This window comes from Vigna angularis, chromosome 5 (genome assembly GCF_016808095.1).
Source record: "Vigna angularis cultivar LongXiaoDou No.4 chromosome 5, ASM1680809v1, whole genome shotgun sequence".
NCBI lineage: Eukaryota > Viridiplantae > Streptophyta > Magnoliopsida > Fabales > Fabaceae > Vigna > Vigna angularis.
Window position 1 is genome coordinate 15306759 of NC_068974.1, and position 23412 is coordinate 15330170.

The following is a 23412-nucleotide window of genomic DNA, read 5'->3' on the forward strand; positions in this document are numbered from 1 at the left end:
ACACCGTGTTAGCATGGGCTGAATACTGGTATAATACCAGCTATCAAGGAGCAGCAAAATGCACTCCTTTTGAGACGGTTTATGGCAGAGCCCCACCCACATTAAACAGATTCATTCCAGGAGAAACGGTGGTAGAAGCGGTGGCACAGGATTTACAAACGAGAGATGAAGCTCTCAAGCAATTGCAACATCATTTGGCTAGAGCGCAAGAACGGATGGTGCAGTATGTGAATAGAAAGAGGAAGGAGTCTAGTGTGAAAGAAGGAGATTGGGTCTTCCTTAAGATAAGGCCCCATAGACAAGTGTCAATGCCAACCAAGTTGCATCCCAAACTGTCTGCTCGTTATTACGGACCTTTCTTGGTTGAAAAACAAGTGGGTCCAGTGGCTTTTAAATTGCAGCTGCCAGAAACAGCCAGAATACACCCGATCTTTCATGTCTCACAATTGAAGAAAGCTGCAGGGGAGAATAAGGTGGAAGGAGAATTGCCGGAAGAATTACAGGTGCAAGGTCCACTATACAAACCTTTGAAGGTATTGCAGAGGCGAGACATAGATCAACAAGGAGAAAAGGTGTCCCAAGTTCTGATCCAGTGGCAGGAGGGTGGAGTAGAAGGAGCAACTTGGGAAGAGGAACGGTACATCAAGCACCAGTTTTCGAATTTCAACCTTGAGGACAAGGTTGCTGAGATGGAGGGGGGTATTGATAGAGGAATAAAAGTGTATGTTAGGAGAAATAAAGGCGGGAAAGGAAGCTAAGAGGGAAAGTCTGTTAGAAGTTTGTTAGAGGGGCAAGATAGTATAAATAGTAGTAGAATAAGTGGAGAGGGGTTTTTTTATCAGAGATTTTACTCTTGGGAAATTAGACTGGACATTTTCCAGTGGAGGAAGGGAGGCTTCCTTGGGATTCCTACTTGTCATTCAGTTTGACATACTTTACAGAATTAATGAAATACTCATACATTCATTTCTTTGTTATTGTTTGAGTGTTGTGAGAGGGGAGAATCATCTCTTACGGTTCTATGCATAAAAGAACCTAACAGGAATGAAGATTTTTTTGGGCCTTTGCCTGTTAGAATCGAATGATGTTGTGCGGAAAAGAAAACAAGTGTGATGTGCTACAATCCGCTGGCAGAGGCTGAAGTCTCTAAGTGCTGAAATGGTCCAAATTCAGATGGGCCAGCGATGATTTAAGTGCATCATTGAGCTATTGCTGCATGGAATTATACATTCTAATTTTACATGAGACTAAAATTATATTTAATCCTTTATTAAAAATTCTAATTTTTTTTCTCCTTTCCTTTTCAGCGTCACGAACTAAAATGCACATCACTTCTTCGTTTTTCTCTACTATGACACCCTATCCTCCATGCCAACGTAGATATTGGAGAAAAGAAAAAGGAATAGAATATAAGCAAGGATGACTCTTCCACTATAATCATCATATTTCTTCTCCTCTCCACTACGCACCACTCTTCATATTCCTCACCCTTAACCACTTGACTATATCGAGAGAAAAGGTTCAAAAGAAGAAGATGGATGGTAATTATGTGATAGGTGGTGAAGAACCGAAGGAGAAAGAAAATTTGGAAAAGAACTATGTAGAAGAAGTTGTTTGGAGTATTTAAAACAAAATGTGGAACAAGTGTTCCAAAACTATATTCGAAAATACCACCTCGAACAATCGTTTCAGAACTTCTTTATTGTTTTTCAAAATCTTTATTTGGAAAGGTATTTCTGAATTCAAAAGATGTATGGAGACCAACCTAGTAGTCAATTCGAAAAAATGTCATTTCATGGTAAATGAAGACATTGTTTTAGACCACAAGATTTATGGAAAAGGGATTGAGGTAAATCCAACCAAGGTAGAGGCTATTTCCAAACTTCCTTCACTAGTCAATGTTAAGGGAATAAGGAGTTTCTAAGGTCATACTGGATTTTACCGTAGGTTCATAAAACACTGTACAAGGATTGCCAAACCCTTGAGAAATCGATTGGTTAAGGATGTTAAGTTTAAATTTGATCAAGATTGTCATGAAGCTTATGAGCAACATAAATGCAAGCTAAGCTTAGCGTTAGTCATCACCCAACCAATTTGGAATTTCAACTTTAAAATGATGTGTGATGCTAATGATCATGTTGTAAGTGTTGTACTGGGGCAAAGAAAGCAGAAAAAATTTCATGTTATTCATTATGCAAGTAAGGTTTTCAATGAAACCCAAGTCAATTATACCATAACTGAAAAGGAACTTCAAGAAATTGTTTATGGATTGGAGAAGTTCAGACCTTATATAATTGGCTCTGAAATTATAATTTATACAAACCATGCAGTTATCAAGTATTTGATGAAGAAACAAAATTTAAAATCAAGATTAATCAAATGGATCTTGCTCTTAGAAGAATTTGACTTGGTAATCAAGAACAAGAAGGGTAATGAGAACCATGTGACTGATCATTTATCCATATGAAAGACTGTTCGTGGTGAAAGAAAAACCTTGGGTTGCTGATATAGAAAACTACAAGGCCGCTAGATTTATTTTTAAGAAATTCATGTGCCATTAGAAGAAAAAATTGATCTGGGAAGGTAAGTAATTTATAGGGGATGATCCCCATTTGTTTAAAATTGATGTAGATGGTTTACTGTGAAGAGGTATATTTGGAACAGAGATCAAAGGCATCCTATGGCACTATCAGAATTCACCTTATGAAGGCCACTTCAACAGAGACAAAACAACTACAAAAGTATTACAATAATGTTTTTATTGGCCTACATTGTCTAAAGATGCTTATGAACACTACAGAAATAATGACAAGTGTCAAAGGACTGTAAAGGCATGATGAATTACCTCTACAAGGAATAATTGAAGTGGAAATTTTTTATTATTGGGGTATGGACTTTGTTGGTCCATTGCCTATGTCACATTCATACGAATACATACTTGTTGAAGTGGATTATGTGTCTAAATGAAGGGAGGCATTTGTTGTATTGAAGGCAAATGCAAGAACAATTATAAAATTCCTTAAGAGAAATGTTTTCTACATATTTAGTACTCCTAGAATGCTTATTACTGACGAAGGTAGTCATTTTTGCAATGAATAGCTTAAGCATGTGTTGGAGCACTACAATGTAAGACATAAAGTAGCCCACAACTTATCACCCTCATATCAGTAGTCAAGTTGAAGTTTCAAACAGAAAACTTAAAAGGATCCTCAAAAAGATGAAGGCCTACCATGACAAGAATATCTTAAAACAAAAATTTAAACCAAACTAATTGGTCTTGCTTTTCAATTCCAGATTAAGGTTATTTCGAAGGAAATTGAAGTCCAAGTGATATGAACCATTCATTGTCAAATAAGTGAAGTCATATGTAACAATTCAAATTAAAGATCCTAAAACAAAAAGAAGTTGGCTTATGAATGGACAAAGATTGAAGGAATATCAAGGTGTTGATCTTGCAAGTCTCACCACAAGAATAATGTTGAATGACTCATGAAAAATAATGCATCGAGCTAAAAATGCTAAACAAGTGATATTGGGAGGCAACCCAACTTAAATAAATACTTACTTTATTGGTTTCATTGCATTGATGCTTCATGCATAGGTAGGATTCATTTAGGACAATAAAAAAGGTTTAAGAAATTATGGAGGAATTGAAAGAAAAATGATACTGTGTGGAAATTAAGCACAAAACATAGCTTTTGTTGAGCCACCACTCATGGGTAACTTACTATATGTTTAAAAATTTTAAAAACTTTGAAATTGATACCTTATGTAAGCACTTTCATTTAAAACCCACTACACCCTTCAATTATAGCTAGTATATGGGAAGCTTACCACTTGCCAGAGTAGAGCTTGAGCATAGAGCTTTTTAGGCCTTGAAGGCCCTCAATTTTGATTAAAAACTGCTGGTGAAAGAAAAAAGATTCATATGTGTCTTTAGTTTGTTTGTTATTATTTTTATATTTATGCTCCTCTCAAGCGTTAGTTATTTAGAATATCGAGATTGCTCTTTTTTTCTTTTTCAGGTTAACTATATAAAGGAGGACACTTGGTGATTGTTTTGCATATGGCAACTAAGCGCAAAGTAATACATGACATGCCTGCATCTAAGAAAGGCAAGGCTATTACCACTACATCCACTAGAAGGAGAGCATTAAGCCTTTTGGTTGAGTCCTTTGATGATTCTTTATCCTCTACTTCAATGCCATCATCACCAATTGCAACACTAAGAACTGGAATCAAACACACTGCCTCTCCTCACAGATGAAGGAGAGTACATGCAATTCATGTTGTTGCAACCACTTGCTCTAGATACCACATGATATGGAACAACATGCTTATATAGAAATAAAGCCAAGAACTAAACAAAAATAATTAATAAATGGAATTAAAAAACTAAAAATGTAAGAGAGAAAGGAGAGGAAATTTATGATTTGAAAACATGTCACTTGGAAGAATCCAAGATAAATGCTAAGGAGGATCGCCACTTGTTCACAAGATAATACCCAAATTTAGACTAAGAGACAAAATTCTATTTGAAAGAAGTAATGCAATTGAATGCAAAACACTTCTTATATTCAAATTTGAAGGTGTTCAAGTTGTATGTACAAAGGAGACCTTAGGTTGCTTATATAATACTAGGAGATGAAATAGGTGGAGAAAACTAAAGGATGTGAGACTCGGAGGCCTACAAGTTTGGACAACAGCTCTCAAGGTTATTTTAAGTCCTACATCTCTACTTCTACAACCTCAAACATATTTTTAAAATATATAAGATAATCATTTAATTTTGTTGTGCAAAAAAATCATCTATATCTAAATCAAAACTAAATACGACATCTTAATTTAAAAGTTTAAAATAATAAATTATAAATAATAAGTTTATGAATTTTTTTATTATATATTGTTTATTTTTTTTCTTTTTTCAATATATGACTTGAATTTATAATTAAATTTTACCAATGATTTATTTTTATTATAATATATATATATATATATATATATATATATATATATATATATATATATATATATATAAAATAAATATTTAGTAATTATAAAAAAATTTAATTTGAATTTTATTAAAATTAATCAAATATTCTCATATTTTAGATAGACTTCGTGTTTATTATGTCATGTTTCATACTTTATCACAATATATTATGTTTTATTAAAATTAATCAAATATTCTCATATATTATGTTTTTTTTTAAAAAAAATTGATAAAATTAATAAATAGATAATAGTCAATAACAATATTAAATTATATACTATATATTTTATTTAATAACATAATTAAAATATTATTTTAAATATAATAAAATTACATAAGGAACTTTTTAAATAATGGGTTAAGACCAACTCCTACACCATTGATTAAGTTCACACACAAGCATAAATAAACAACTCGCCTTTATAACAAATATAAATTTTTTATTAAATTTACGATTAAAATTTGTATTATGCATTTTTAAAAATTTTATTATTCAACAAAAATTTCTTATTTTTAGTTTATTTTATAAATTAAATATATAAAATTAGTTTATTTTTAATACTGATACAAAATTAATATTCTAATGAAATTGAAATGAAAGTATTGATATTTTTTTACATTCTTTCACTAAATTTTTATTTAAATTATGTTTATTAGATAAATTATTTCCTTTTTTTTTAAGCCGAAGGAAAGTTTCTAAATTATTTTTAAACCACAGAGTAATGACTGACAGACACCTTTAAAAAAAGAAATTTACTTTATTGATTAGTTTCTTAGTAGTTAGTGAGTTAAAATTCAACAGCAGTATATCTCATTGTTAAAGGTACACAACTACGCAATTACAACTAAAGACGAAGAACGTTAACCTATAACAATGATGTTTGAAGCAACCAAACATCTAACTCAGCATCATTTAATTAAGATTGTAGTGTATTCAAGGACGATAATATGAGCTTTTCATACAAAATCAAAATCTCATTCTAGAAGTTAACTAAAGTTTTGCTTTATACCCCACTAAAATGGAGGTGCATCATCATGTTGTCGATCTACTATCTTTTATATATTGTTCTTTACTTAAAATATAATACACTTGAATTTAATGTTTATCTAAAAATTTGTGTTATCAGCAGATCAAGATTTATAATATATATGAGTTGTAAGATATACTTATTATAAAATTTAAAAAATTATTATTCTATAATATATATAGGATTTTTTTTACCTAATTTTCTTTCAATTTTACTCTTGTAATAACTACTTTTTAAAATTTAAATAATTATTCAAAACAAAAAAAAAACATTTTTTACTTTTATTTTTTAATAACTACCTTTATGAATTTAAATAGTTAGTCATAATAAAAAAACCATTTACACAAAAAAAATTACTTATAATAAAATTATAAAATTATTATTTTTAATTATGTTTTATAAAAGTTATTCTATAATTTATTAATATTTTTATTTAAATAATTAAAATCATTTTATAGTTTAATAAAAAAATTACTATAATAAAAGAAAACTTACACTAGTTTTCACTGGTATATATAACTATTATTATTGAATTACTGTGTATTTTCTTGTTTCTTATATTAACTTTCTCGATGGTATTTATTCTATATATAAAAAGAAAATTTTGGGTTTTAGATTAAGATGAGTTGTTTAAAATTGTCAAATATCTAAAATAATTTTTTTTTTGTATCTAAAATGGCTATTTACTTTATATATTCATTTCTGATTTATGGTTTTCTTAAGATATGGAAAAGTATTTTTTTAAGCAATACTTACATAAACAACTCTTTATTTTTAGCAAAGGTCACTAAAAATAACTTCTAACAAAGTGAACTTTGAATGCAAAGATGATCCTTTTTTTCCCCTTTGTATTAATTTTATTTTTCAAATTTAAAATTTGATTTAATTTATTCAAAAGCATTATTTAATCAAAATACAAATACAATAAAAATACTCAAAAATCATAACATAGTAATAAAGACAATATAGTATACTTTAAATTACACCAACTTTTATTTTTTGTCTCAATCAAACTAAACATAATATTATTGATTGAGTTAATCTAATTGATACTTGATAAAGAAAAATAAAACTTATCCATCTCAAACTATTTTAATGAGATTAGGTGACAAGTTCAATAAAATCTAACCAATCATACAAATAATATTGATAGAAGTCTTCATACACTACGTTCTTGCAAAGCACATATTTTGGTGAGAAGATATCATCTTTTATTCTATATAATCTCTCCCGTGCACTGTATTAAAAGTTGCCAAAAGAATATATATATATATATATATATATATATATATATATATATATATATATATGGACATAAGAGAGAAAAATAATATATCAAATTCGTGTATACTTTATGACAATTTACACCTATTTATTTTGATATGCGTACACACAAATAGTGTTTAATAATTGCAATTTCCATATTAATAACTATCTTGGGGTTACTATTCGTTTATTGATTTGAATCTTAAAAATATAATATTTATTCGTATTTTTCAATATAAGCATATTCCATGAAAGTAAGTCTAGTTTTATATATTCAATTTTTTTGTCTTTGTATTTTGTAAGAGTTTAAAAAATCATGTCTTGATAGTGTGTTCTAAATAATGAGATTAAGTAATTTTAATTTTAAAAGTTTAATGTATAAATAATTTTTTTATAAATAAATTTTATTATCTAAAAACAAATCATCTCTCTAAAACATTTTTCTCTAAGATTTTTTTACTCTCTCTCTAAGTTTTTTAACCAAATATGTAACAAGGAAATTGATTGTTTGATGCAAAGGTAGTTTAAACACAATCAATAAAAAATGGGATACAACAAGAGTTCATCAATCAACAAATGACTTTAATATCCTGCCTAAAGTATCTACTTGAAAACATCAACCACAACTTCAAAATCAATTCCACATAAATGGGAATAGATCATCACTATAAAAAGTAATGGAATCAAATTAATCAAATTTAACGTCAAATTCAAATTAAAACTAGCAAGGTTATCTTACGTGCCTTAATGTGAGACCTAATCACAGGAATACTAAGAATCCTCCTTATAACCCATAGTGAATCAAGAGAAGCATACCCATCCTTGACAGAGCATGTTCTCAAACTAACGCAAATGATTGCCCTGATGGAATACTGACAGCTTTGCAATTCTAAGAATTGCTAATAACTAAGGAATGAGATAATAAGAGATAGGATCTTGACCATTGAAGGGACAAGAAGATTCAAAATTATAGGCCCGTAAAATTAAAGGATTGTACTGAAAATTAAATTCAACCCAATAAATAGACAAAACAAATCACTAATTTGTCCTCTGCTACTGTCCCACCAAGGCATCCACTTCAATTGATTAAATGCAATAAAATAATAAACATGCAATGTGGTTTGCAAGTAAAACATAAGAATATAAGAGACCACATAGACACTGAATCATATAAAAGAAGACTGCTGTTTATAAATTTAAACACTCTCCTTATTTTACTTTAAAACAATTGGCTAACCAAAACATCAGTAAGAAGTCTTGTTTGTATTCTATGTATAGAAATAACAGCAACAATTACAAGTTTCTTCACAACAAAACCGTCCTAGTATAACTCCACAAGGTAATTTCCCGCTTTTACAATTTGCAATCTAACTTGTAGACACAATGAAAACTGGCAGGAAGAAAAAAAAATCAAATTAAAGCTTTTATTCATATTCCTGTAAGCAAACATAGTTCCCAGAAAAGGCTTTGAATAAATCCACAGGAATCAAACATGTTGGGGATAAACAAATGTAATTTCAGAACATAGTTTTAGTCAACAAAGTCATGCTCCGATATAAATAATATGTCAAATTTTACCACCGATAATAATGTAAAATTTTACGAATGACAGAAATATTTAAGATAAATTTTAAAAGACATAGTACCTGCCAGAGCCAGCTTTAACCCTGTCTTTATGTCCGAGATACTCGGAACCAGTACCCCAGGGGAATCCAAGACATATATACTTGGTTTATGTGCTATCTGAAACATTGGGTCAAAGTCATTGTTTAATTATGGAACCACCAACTAAAAATAGAATCAGTGACAGATAATAAAACAAAATGCAAGAGAAAAATAGAATATGCATTGATTTCCTTCTACCTTTTCGTTTGCAAATACTTTCTTCGTTTATATGGCAAATAATAAATAATCAAGCCAACATTAAAAACTTTCAGGAATTAGGAATGAAAGAGAATAATAATCTCTCAAAAATATCTTGACAAAACAAAAAATAAAACCTATTTCTGAAACAGTTAGCAGGTTTCCAATATTTTCAAGGAAGGGTAACTAACCAATATGTAGTACAATACACACTATATATGCAGTACATAAGGGTATACTTTGTAGGTACGATATTTTGATCGTATGGCTCACTAATATAAATTTCTTTTCCTAAAAAAAATTGTCCAAATCATATATACTCTTGAAATTCCTAGATTTACTTCTTTAAGCTTTCATGTTTTGTGTGTGAGAAAGAAAATAATTAATTGTGTTCTGAAACTGATTCAAATCATTAGTGCATCTAATTTGGGGACTCTTACCACTTCTTCGATCACAAAAAACATGGAAAATATCACATTTTCTTTCATTTTATCAACCAAAGATTAAAACAATATTTCATAAAGTTGTTTATCATCCCCTTTTCTCCCCAGCACGTTTTTGTTGACTATTCCAAAAGCTTCAGCCTAGGCAATAACGTATTGCTTGCCTTTCATACTATTTTCTTCCATGATCCCTCTTCACTTGTCTTACAGGGACCATGTTGCCCCTTGCAACAATTAGGAATGTTTACCCTATTGATCTAGATTGCAAAAGTACACAATTAGATAATAGTTGGAACATCGGATGCTATAGGTGAGAACAAAACCAGTACTTCACTTCAAAATATGAATGTGTACTAAAATAACAACCACTACAACAAGAATCCATGATTCAAATGACTTGAGATTCAAAACAGAGAAATATATTTTGGAGGGCTTGAGAGATCCCTCTCCTAATCTTCTATTTATAATGAAAAACTGATACAAGAGTACATGGAAAATTAAGGGACTATACTAGACACTTCAGTGCAAAACTAGGTACGACTATAGGTACAACTAATAAATTATCTAGCACACTACATCCTACTTAGGCTTAATGATGATACATAGATGTAATAATTCTAACAAAATGAATGAAAATATTGTTAATAGACACATGAATCTAAATTTGATTCATGTAACTCAATGATGTCTGTTTCAATTTATTTTTGAAGATAATCATCTGTTTTTCTCAAGGAGCTTCCAAAAAACACAAAGTAAAACCCTTCAAATATGCTATTCAAAAACACACACTCAAGGAAAAGCATTAATACATGAAACAGAACGAGGGAAGCATTGTCTCTAACATAAACCTATGCCTTGATTCCGACGAATCACAGTGGAATAAAAAAGAATTGTAGTCTGCAGCAGATAAAATAATATGTTTGCACGTGGAGGCAACAGAACTAGAAACTAGAGACAAGAAAAACAATAATCATTTATATCATTTGTAGAAATTAAGTTTTAAACCTAAAGCAACAACTAGAGATATACAAAGTACGCATAATACTAATACTTAGTCACTTGGGAAATAAAGATCTGCTATCTTTTATTTCATTTGAAGTGGTTGAACCTGCGCAGCCTATATCAAAACAACAACCTTAAGGTCCTCATTACATAAAATTCTCCTTAAGTATTAATATGCAAGGAATAAGAAAAGAAAAAACGAAGGCACAATCTACTTATTTGTCTCAGCTTTTGAGAAAGTTTAATGAGACAGACAATATAAAAGTGAATTACATATGTTCATTTTAGCTTACACGAGAAGTTCGTTGTATCTTATTTTCTTATTGAATAAATTTATCTAAATAGGACATAATAATATATTTTTTCACCATTATAACTTGAACATTTGGTTTAATTTTATGTTCATGTTTATGTTTGTCAACCAGACCTTAAATCCTGCTATGTCTTGAGTAACACCAGGTAACGGACCCGCAGCAGCACGCTTCAGCTTCTCCTGCGCTATCAAAGAACACCACTTCAATTCCAAACAAGCAAAAAAAAAAAACTCATCCAATTCATTCAAATCAATGGTTTCACGAATTAGCGAAATTAATACCAGGAAAGCGAGACTTTGCAGTCTGATGAATAAAGTTAATCAAAGCAGACTTGCTAACGTTGGGAACACCGACCACCATCACAAGTAGCGTCGGTTCCCGGAAAATTACTTCTTTCAGCTTGAACTCCACTAACTCCAGAAGCTTCCTCACGGAACTCTGACTGTGAGCGTTTATTGCAATGTAATCCTACTTGCAAGTTTCGAAATAATGCGCCCATTTCTACAGTAACAACACGCCGCGTGAATAACTTAACGGTAAACGACAATGACCAGGATACTGACGATGGTGATGATTTTACATGCATGATGTTAGGGTTGGCAAGATCTTTTTTGAGTGCGACGACACGTCGTTTTGCGGAGAGGTGTGGTTGGAGATCGACGTTGGCGGAGGAGAGAGAAAGTCAAGCATCTCGGACTTCGATGACGAGGTTGGAGAGTTTGAGACGTTGGCGGATGGCTCGTCTGGCGGCGGCCATGTGGCCAGGGAACCAGTTGATAGCTCCTCCGCCGGCGTTGAACGCCATGTCTCCTAAACCTAACCCTTTCTTAAGCAATTCCTTTAACCCTGACATTCTTCTCTCCTCTACTTTTTCGGTCAACTTTACAGTTGCAGTAACTGAGCGAGAATTTCAGACGTTGAATTGAAGCTGCTTACGATCGCGCAGTGATGTTGAGCCAACTGTTTTCGTTTGGGCTGAACCAAAGTCCCATCCAAAAAACGGGAATGAGAGGGTTTCATGCTTCACCTCCAATTATTTCATCTGCACCTCAAATTTCTTAATATACCCTTAATTAAATTACTTGGTTATTTAATAAATTTTGTTTCTTAAAACCTTTTGTACCCAATTGACTGCATTTTCCTCCTATAACCAAACATCCATTCCTGCACCCTGCTCCCTGCTCCCTGCACCCTGCACCCTGCACCCTGCTCCCTGCTCCCTGCACCTTGCACACTGCACACTGCACACTGCACACTGCACACTGCACACTGCACACTGCACACTGCACACTGCACACCTGCACACCTGCACACCTGCACACCTGCACACCTGCACACCTGCATTGACTATACCCTTACACTATGTGACACCCGGGCACGGAGACGAGGGCGGGGAGTGACGCCGGTGCAAGAAGCATGGTGCAGGGGGCACAGACAAGGAGCGGCTCCTGGCAGCTTCGGGTGGAAGGGGTACATGGACGAATCGAACATACACCGGAATGAGAGGGATCTGGAGACTGTATAGGTATGGGACTATACAGTTGAAGGATATCTTAAAGGAATTGATTTGACTACTCATATCACCAAAATGCATTTGCTTTTCGGTAGCCTGACTCATAAGAACTCCATAGTTAAGCGTGCTTAACTTGGAGTAATTCTGGGATGGGAGACCTTCTGGGAAGTTTTCCCGGAAAGTGTGCGAGTGAGGACAAAGCACACTGGAAAGCCTGGTGGTGATTTGTGGGGGCAGTCGATGGTCCCTGTGAGTTGCCGGGACGTTACAGATGGTATCAGAGCCTAGCCTCTCCCAGTACGGTGTGGTTCGACGACGAACCAGAGCAAAAGCTGGTGGGCATGTGACACCCGGGCACGGAGACGAGGGCGGGGAGTGACGCCGGTGCAAGAAGCATGGTGCAGGGGGCACAGACAAGGAGCGGCTCCTGGCAGCTTCGGGTGGAAGGGGTACATGGACGAATCAAACATACACCGGAATGAGAGGGATCTGGAGACTGTATAGGTATGGGACTATATATCACCAAAATGCATTTGCTTTTCGGTAGCCTGACTCATAAGAACTCCATAGTTAAGCAGCGTGCTTAACTTGGAGTAATTCTGGGATGGGTGACCTTCTGGGAAGTTTTCCCAGAAAGTGTGCGAGTGAGGACAAAGCACACTGGAAAGCCTGGTGGTGATCTGTGGGGGCAGTCGATGGTCCCTGTGAGTTGCCGGGGCGTTACAGAATGTGACACCCGGGCACGGAGACGAGGGCGGGGAGTGACGCCGGTGCAAGAAGCGTGGTGGAGGGGGCACAGACAAGGAGCGGCTCCTGGCAGCTTCGGGTGGAAGGGGTACATGGACGAATCGGACATACACCGGAATGAGAGGGATCTAGAGACTGTGTAGGTATGGGACTATACAGTTGAAGGATAGCTTAAAGGAATTGATTTGGCTACTCATATCACCAAAATGCATTTGCTTTTCGGTAGCCTAGCCCATAAGAACTCCATGGTTAAGCGTGCTTAGCTTGGAGCAATTCTGGGATGGGTGACCTTCTGGGAAGTTTTCCCGGAAAGTGTGCGAGTGAGGACAAAGCACACTGGAAAGCCTGGTGGTGATCTGTGGGGGCAGTCGATGGTCCCTGTGAGTTGCCGGGGCGTTACAGATGGTATCAGAGCCTAGCCTCTCCCAGTACGGTGTGGTTCGAGGACGAACCAGAGCAAAAGCTGGTGGGCATGTGACACCCGGGCACGAAGACGAGGGCGGGGAGTGACGCCGGTGCAAGAAGCATGGTGCAGGGGGCACAGACAAGGAGCGGCTCCTGGCAGCTTCGGGTGGAAGGGGTACATGGACGAATCAGACATACACCGGAATGAGAGGGATCTGGAGACTGTGTAGGTATGGGACTATACAGTTGAAGGATAGCTTAAAGGAATTGATTTGACTACTCATATCACCAAAATGCATTTGCTTTTCGGTAGCCTAGCCCATAAGAACTCCATGGTTAAGCACCGTTGGAACGAACGTCCAATTTTGACTCACCAAAATTGGACGTACGCGCATTCTGCAGAATCGCACCAGCTTCCAGATAAACCCCATTTTCAACCCCTTTTTCCCCAAATTTGTATCAAATACAAATTATTTCAACAATTAATGAAATAAATCAAACTCCCCTTACCTCTTGAAGACTTCCTTGTAAATTTTGGGATCTATCTACTCCTAGATGTGTAGATCCAGATCTCCTTGCAACCTCAACAATTCTTCACTTCCTCTCCCAGATCTTGCTGCAAGGACTCTCCTCTCACCAGATGCCCAACCCAGATCCACCTCTCAGCCCTTCTGAAGTTGGTACAGCTTGCCATGGGTGCTCTTGGACGGCTGGAAATGGAAGGAAGGAAGGGTTCATGCTGCTCTCTCTCTCTCTCTCTCTCTCTCTTTCTCACATGCCAAAAATGAAAGCCTCCCTTGCTAAGCTTCCCCGTAAATGCACCTCCAATAATTGTTTCCAATAATGAAAAAGGTGGGTAACCACCATGTCCCCACCATGTCCCAAAAATATGGGTCTTACATAAACAACTTTAGTTTCATTATTAAAAAAAAACATAAATTTGTAGAATTTAATACTAAATTAAGTTTTACAGGTTAATGTTTCTCTTATTATTAACTTTATTTTGTAAGTTGATTTAAAAAAAAACAAAATAAAAATAATTAACCATGGATAATATGTATCCATAAATTAAATATCATGATATTTGTGCACAAATACTTGTATTTGTATTACATGTATCCATTAAAAGTATTCGTTTAACATCTATTGCATATTTTATTATAAAAAACATGAAACTTTTTTAACATCCGTGTTTTACCCTATCTAGACTTATAAGATCACTTATGAACAATGTAAAACTCTTAGAGGTAGTCAATTTTTTAGTGTAGAAAGTGAGGAAAAAAAACAATCTAATAAACAATATGGTGTAACGAAAATAAAGGTCAAATGAGTACTATATGTAGAAAAAAATTGGAAAATGAAATAAATTAAAAAAACACTATTTTTATGAATATTCTTAGCTAAACAATCTTAAGCAATGTATGGATAATAAGTATCATGTTGATGATAAATTATCATTTATCAATAATTTTAAAATACCATCTTAAAAATACTTTTTTGAAATAAGTTAGTTACAAAATTGATAATTCTTTTCTAATTGAAGAATATTATTCAATGAGAATCATGTTTCTTAATCGATGTAAAGCTTTGTATGGATAAAAAATAAAAGTGTTAAAGTGAGTTAATTTCGTTTCCACATGCTGACTCATTATGAACTGAATTAAAAATGAGTCAATTTAACCTAATCATTTTTTGTAAGTCAAAAATTTTACAACTCAATACAATTCATCATGAATATATGTTAGGTGGATTGAATTACTTAAACATATTTTGTTCTTCCTACTTATTTTATGTTGCATAAATAATGAGTTCAATGCAACAAGTATATTGACATATTTAATTTTTTTACAATAAAAATACTATAGTATTATTACAATAACTTATATTTTTTTTAATCTTCATTAATTGTTAATGGAGTTGAATACACGTTTCTTTTGAATAGGTGTTAAATGTGTTTATTAAAGGAAAAATTAATGTTAATATATAATTAACTTTGAATTAACTACTAAGAATTTTAAATTTATGCAAAAAGCAAAGAATAATAATCCTTCCAACGATAATTGTACAATAATGTTAATTTTTTCTTTTGTTAAATATGTTTTTAATTCCTAAACTTGAACACAAAATTAAAATTTATTTATGTCCATAATTTTGATATATCTTTGTCCCAAACATTAAAAATTAATAAATATAATCATTTTAACCTAATAATATTAACTTTTTTTTATGTGTTAAATGACTTTTCAAACTAACATTTGAACTAAAATATGTTAAACAATTTTAAACGTCAGTTCGAAATTTCACTTGACATGACAAAAGAAATTGATGCAATTAAGTTAAGAAAATTATATCTATTCATTTTAAAAGTTTGAAAATCAAATTGTATTAAAGTATGAAGGTAAGACAAATTCTAATTTCCCATTAGAGTTTAAAAACATAATTTACTTCTTTTTCCTTTAATAAACACATGTGAAAATTACTAAAGACAAAATATATCTTCTAGTACCTCAATTATTAATAGAGTTCAAACAAAATTAAAGAAATTAAATTTTTTATACTAATATGTAATTTTTTTTCTTATTGTATTAAAAGTAAAATATGTTAATACTTGTTGTATTGACACTACAAGAAAATCGCAATTATACAGCTGAAATTCGTATATAACCTCCAAAATCTGTATAAAAAGTGGTATTATATACGGATTACATACGGCAAAAAATTTGTATATAAATATAGTGTAGATAACATTATATACGGATAATATGTATATAAGTTATATAGGGATAATTCGTATATAACTTATATATGGATATCCATATATAACTTATATACGGATATCCGTATATAACTTATATACGGATTATCCATATATAACTTATATACAGATTATCCGTATATAAGTGTTATACAGTTTTTTACCAATTCACGTGAATACCATACTTGCTCATATCCAAACAGACAATTCATAAGACCTGCCTATATCCAAACAAACAATTCACAAGACCTGCCCATTATATCCATTCAAACATTTGACATATAAATTAAGTTTTAAAACCTACAAACAAGCATTTAACATTAATCATAATAGGAAAGTTTACATAATTGTTAATTATAATAAGTTCAAATAACATGAAATAAGTTCTTGAGGGAATAAGTTTGAGTCATAGATGCCCTACTTGTAAGACCCATGAAAAATATTTATAGTAAATTTTAGTATTTTATTAGTAATAATAATTTTAATGGATAGAAAAATATAAATTTTGGATATAAAATTATAGTAATTTTATAAGGAGAGGTTAAAATTTTTGATAACTTATTTAGTATTTTTTTTAAGAAAATCGAATAGTAAAAAGTGAATAGTGAATAGTAAATAGTAAAAAGTAAATAGTAAATAGTAAAAAGTAAATAGTAAAAATAAATTTTCAGCATTTGGATTCCTTAGCATGGAAGAAAGTAGTAGGTAGAAATTAGGATCAGATTTGGTGAGAAAGTGATTGAAATATTATTTTTAAATAATATTAAAATAATAAATAATATTAAAATATTAAGGAATAGTAAATTTTTTTTTACTATAAATAGCCATGGGAGGGAAGGGTATTTGGCACCAAGAAAAGAGGAATCAAGTGAGAGCTTGAGAAATAGAGAAGAGAGAGTTAGGGAGAAATTTTTAGTTGCAAGAAGAGTAGAGGTTCTGAAGGGTTTCGGGGGAAACAAATTCGGAGCAGGAGATTAAGTCTGGAATAGAGGTAGGGGAGCTAACTTTTCTAAGCTTTTATATTATGATTTAGTGCTGTTTTATTATTATTCATGTCTTGAAATTATGTATGAATATTGTTAATGCTTACTGTATGTTTATCTATATTGATATTCGGTGTAAATATTATATGCTGTTGTTTTGAATCTGTTAATAAGAAATTTGTTAAAAACTAGTTGAGGAACACTTTGGCTAAGGAAAGACTTGGTACTTAAGTTGTCCATTGTGACGCACCTCTCTTTCCTGGAAGTCTACTCGACAGGTTTTTAACTTAAATCTTGTGTACAGATTATGTACTGTTAAATTATCATGTAATATATCTTGTAGGAATATATTCAGTTTGTATGATTTCTGAAATGATTGAAGTTTATTTGATTTGAATTTATGCATCTGAACATGTATGAGTATTACGGGGAAATGTCGTAAGGGTATAATATGAGTCGAGGAATGTGAGTATGGTATGAGTCTCGCGGAGAGATTCTGTAATGTCATGGTATGTGTATGAGGATTATGGGTAGATTTCGTAATGTTATAATATGAGTTAAGGAATGTGAGCATTGTATGAGTTTCGTGGAGAGATTCTGTAATGACATGGTATGTGCGTATATGTTGATGTTGAGGGTCATGAAGTTGGAGGTTATCCTGATACTCTAATAATCATTCAGTCTCAAGTAGAGAATGATGAATTATGTGGTGAGAGGGGCAGGAGGTCCTGGTCTATGTGCCGGTTTAGGACATAGTGAGGGGACTAACCTTGTGAATGGTATGGAGGACAGAATGTCCTGGTCTATGTGCCGGTTTAGGACATAGTGAGGGGACTAACCTTATGAATGGTATGGAGGGCAGAATGTCCTGGTCTATGTGCCGGTTTTGGACATAGTGAGGGGACTAAGAATGACATCACAAGTGAAAAACCTTCCGTTGTATCGCTCATCAACATATCGTTGGGATAAGTACCTATTGAATATCGTTGGGATAAGTGCCTATTGAATATCGTGGGGATAAGTGCCTATTGGGTATTGTGGAATGAGTGTTAAGTATTGTGGGATGAGTGTTTATTGGGTATTGTGGAATGAGTGTTTATTGGGTATTGTGGGATGAGTGTTTATTGGGTATTATGGAATGAATGTCTATTGAGTATTATGGTATTTATTGGGTATTGTGGGACGAGTGTCTAATAGGAATTGTGGTACGATGGTATAAGGGTGTTTGACATAATTATTATATGATGTTTGTATCGAAGTAATTATGCATGTCTTATAAATGATTTGTTGCATGTTAGCTCACCCTACTTGTTTGTGTTTTGTGTTTGGGTATGTGCGATGATCGTATAATTCGTTATACGGGAGCAGATGAAGGAATGTCGCCTCACATAGTACCAAGGAAAGGGAGGAGTAGAAGAAATATAATTAGAATCTTTTTACATGTATAGACTTATATCAACTAGGAAATTTTAAAGGGTGAGATTACGGAATGTTACCGTAAATGTAATGTTAATTATCAAGTGTGAAAATTTGGGATGTTACATTAATGTGAAAAGTTGGGATGTTACATTAATATGAGAATTTGGGATGTTACATTAATGGTATCAGAGCAGTTCGTCCTTAGGATGACCTTTGTGTCGTAGGTCTGTCGTGTCTTCTCTATGAAGAATTGAGTCTAAATGGTATACTTACCATTTTCTCCAAGTCTAGATAGTAGATTATTGTGTCTAACTACTCATGACTTTTACGAGAGATGATTTTCCTTTCTTAATTCTCAAGGTTTATGAAAGATATTAGAATTAGTTAAAGCCTTCATAGGGAGATATAATACTAGAATTTGAGTTTCAAAGGATAAGTGAAGATGTTGGTGTTTAGAAGTTATGTTTTAAGATGTTTGCAGGACAAAATCAGGAGATTAGATATCTTACGTTTCACAAAAAGGAGTTAAGTTCAAAGGCTAGATTAAGAGAAGCTTTGGATAAGCATGAATGTAGCAAGGTTTGAGAAATCAGTTTGGTTTAGTATATCAGTAATGTTAGAAGTCAGAAGAGAGGGAAGTGTTGGTGAGAAACAGAGTGGCATTGTGTGAGATTGGTAACATGGATCGATGTATCAGTGATGGTTGGAATCTGAAGAAAGAAAATGGTGGAAGATTTGAAGATAAAGTTTAAAATAAAAAGGGATAGGAATACTAAAGTAGATTAAGGATAAATCAAATATTAGACGAAGAAGAGTAGAAGAGAAGTGGTATAAGGCATAAAGAGGATTGAGAGAAAGTTTAATAGGAGGAGAAATTTGTAAGTTAAGAGAACACGAGGTCTTTAGAGAAGAATGAAGTATTGAATGAATTCTAAGCTAAATGGATGATCAAAAAGAGATGGTTAGATTTTTCCAGTAAATGTATTAGAGATAAAATTTGAGAGTATGTGATTTTGGTATGATGAGTGGTAGAGAAAATCCAGGTACGAAAATTTTGGCTTTCAGCTTATGCAAAGTTTTGGTATTTTTATGGGAGGATTAAAGAGTCATGATTTATGGTTGAAAATTTTATTGATTTTGGAATATTAAAGTTAGTAGAGGTAGTGTAAGTTGAATTAATATTATGAATATGGCAAGATAAGGAAGAAGAAGAGTTTGGAAATAGATAAAAAGGAGGGTTGCAATACTAATGTGATTAGGGAATTAGGAATAATTAAGAAGTTGTAGGTTGTGATTGGAGCAATTTCATCAGGCATAGTTATATGGTAGTATTCAAACCTCAATGGTGATGTAAAGGATGGGTAAAGATTTATATGTCGCACCTTGATCTCTATCCAGTGATGTGTGTGAGTGAACTTGTTGATACTTACTTTTAGTTCGCATAAGATAAAAAATTTAGATTTAGTTAACACTAAATATCCTGGGGATATGGTTTTGATCTAGGGAAGCATGTTATAATTGAGGTTGGTTGTGGTTGATTGCCTTGATAATCTCTCTAGATCATTTAACTTATGTGGCATAAGTGGTTTATTTAAACGAGTAGGTGCAGTACTGATAAGGAATCTAGTTAGTTTTAAATTCGACCTTATTGAGATTAAAATAAGTGGTTTCAGAATTTATAACATTGTTGATTGAGTGATCTGTTGAGTCTTATCAGAGATATACAATTGTTAGGTATTGGATTAGAGACAACATTAAATTTGTGAATTCATATTAGCTTAGGATGTGGGAAGGTATTTTGAGGACAAGGTTTATATTCCTAAGATTTAGAGTTTATAAGTTAATTCTTGAAGAATGTTTTAAGTCAGGCTAGTAATGTTTGCTAGGAAAATAATTACATGAAGGTTGAGGTAATTTGGAGTATAATCTCGAAAGAAGTTTGATTATTCTAGTTTTGTTAAGTATTTCGGAAGTGTTTATCAGGTGAAGAAAATAGTGGTTCAACATTTAGTGTAGGTTAAATAAAGGATGAGGATCAGTATTTTAGGGATATCTGACCAATGCAAGTGAATGATAGATATTATAGTTTAGGGTATGATCGAAAGGATGGTTTGGTCATGTTCCAATATGTTTTTAGAAGTTTATGGTCTTCAAGAATTGTGAGTTGATTGTTGAACATTAAGTGTGGTTAAGGGTGAAGGCAATATTACCAAGAGTCAGATAAGTTCATCAAGGACGAGTGAAGGAAATGATGCATGATCTTAAGTGTGGAAGGGTTTCTATGGATGTTATAAAGCATACTCAAATTAGGTATTACTTTTGGACAAGTTCTTGATAAATGGGTATAGAAAAGAAAACATAAGGATGAATTATTTAGTAATAGTGTTTTGGACTCCGTGAAATCATCAGAGTAATTATAAATTTTACGGAGAATAGAAGTAGAGGGTAAGGTGGAACAATCTAGTATAATTTTGGTAAACATAAGTGGCTTTTAGAGGTGTACAATTTCTAGGAGTAGAAATTGTGTTGAGAAAATATAATGGAAGGTTGTTACAGAAAAAGAATGATTCTTAGAGTTTTACAGGGACATGAAAGTCTTAAATAGGGATCTATAAGGAGAATCACTTTCTGGTTATAGTAGGAATAAAAAGTTTTCTGGAATTTTGTGATTAATAGTTTATGAGTAATGAGTTCTTTTAAAACATTAATGGATTATTTTGAGACTAGTGGGGTATGTTTAATGGTGGTTTTGACGAGGCTAGAAGTGACAAGTAAGAGTGTTTTGAAGGTTTATGATTTTAAATTTTTCGTGAGTGCATTTCAATTTGAGATGCTAGAAATTTTATGCACAAAATAAGTAGAGTAAATGAGTTTACAAGGAAACTAGAAGATAAGGTGAAATAATCATAACTTTATTTTTTATGTCAAATTTTCGAATTTTCGAGGACGAAAATTTTTGTTGTTGGGGAGAATGTAAGACCCATGAAAAATATTTATAGTAAATTTTAGTATTTTATTAGTAATAATAATTTTAATGGATAGAAAAATATAAATTTTGGATATAAAATTATAGTAATTTTATAAGGAGAGGTTAAAATTTTTGATAACTTATTTAGTATTTATTTTTAAGAAAATCGAATAGTAAAAAGTGAATAGTGAATAGTAAATAGTAAAAAGTAAATAGTAAAAAGTAAATAGTAAATAGTAAAAAGTAAATAGTAAAAATAAATTTTCAGCATTTGGATTCCTTAGCATGGAAGAAAGTAGTAGGTAGAAATTAGGATCAGATTTGGTGAGAAAGTGATTGAAATATTATTTTTAAATAATATTAAAATAATAAATAATATTAAAATATTAAGGAATAGTAAATTTTTTTTTACTATAAATAGCCATGGGAGGGAAGGGTATTTGGCACCAAGAAAAGAGGAATCAAGTGAGAGCTTGAGAAATAGAGAAGAGAGAGTTAGGGAGAAATTTTTAGTTGCAAGAAGAGTAGAGGTTCTGAAGGGTTTCAGGGGAAACAAATTCGGAGCAGGAGATTAAGTCTGGAATAGAGGTAGGGGAGCTAACTTTTCTAAGCTTTTATATTATGATTTAGTGCTGTTTTATTATTATTCATGTCTTGAAATTATGTATGAATATTGTTAATGCTTACTGTATGTTTATCTATATTGATATTCGGTGTAAATATTATATGCTGTTGTTTTGAATCTGTTAATAAGAAATTTGTTAAAAACTAGTTGAGGAACACTTTGGCTAAGGAAAGACTTGGTACTTAAGTTGTCCATTGTGACGCACCTCTCTTTCCTGGAAGTCTACTCGACAGGTTTTTAACTTAAATCTTGTGTACAGATTATGTACTGTTAAATTATCATGTAATATATCTTGTAGGAATATATTCAGTTTGTATGATTTCTGAAATGATTGAAGTTTATTTGATTTGAATTTATGCATCTGAACATGTATGAGTATTACGGGGAAATGTCGTAAGGGTATAATATGAGTCGAGGAATGTGAGTATGGTATGAGTCTCGCGGAGAGATTCTGTAATGTCATGGTATGTGTATGAGGATTATGGGTAGATTTCGTAATGGTATAATATGAGTTAAGGAATGTGAGCATTGTATGAGTTTCGTGGAGAGATTCTGTAATGACATGGTATGTGCGTATATGTTGATGTTGAGGGTCATGAAGTTGGAGGTTATCCTGATACTCTAATAATCATTCAGTCTCAAGTAGAGAATGATGAATTATGTGGTGAGAGGGGCAGGAGGTCCTGGTCTATGTGCCGGTTTAGGACATAGTGAGGGGACTAACCTTGTGAATGGTATGGAGGGCAGAATGTCCTGGTCTATGTGCCGGTTTAGGACATAGTGAGGGGACTAACCTTATGAATGGTATGGAGGGCAGAATGTCCTGGTCTATGTGCCGGTTTTGGACATAGTGAGGGGACTAAGAATGACATCACAAGTGAAAAACCTTCCGTTGTATCGCTCATCAACATATTGTTGGGATAAGTACCTATTGAATATCGTTGGGATAAGTGCCTATTGAATATCGTGGGGATAAGTGCCTATTGGGTATTGTGGAATGAGTGTTAAGTATTGTGGGATGAGTGTTTATTGGGTATTGTGGAATGAGTGTTTATTGGGTATTGTGGGATGAGTGTTTATTGGGTATT

At 32.7% G+C, this 23412-nt stretch overlaps 1 pseudogene; it reads right to left on the minus strand.

The window, feature by feature from the left end:
* LOC128193395 (uncharacterized) overlaps positions 1-23412 on the minus strand; it is a 37193-nt pseudogene that overhangs the window by 12351 nt on the left and 1430 nt on the right.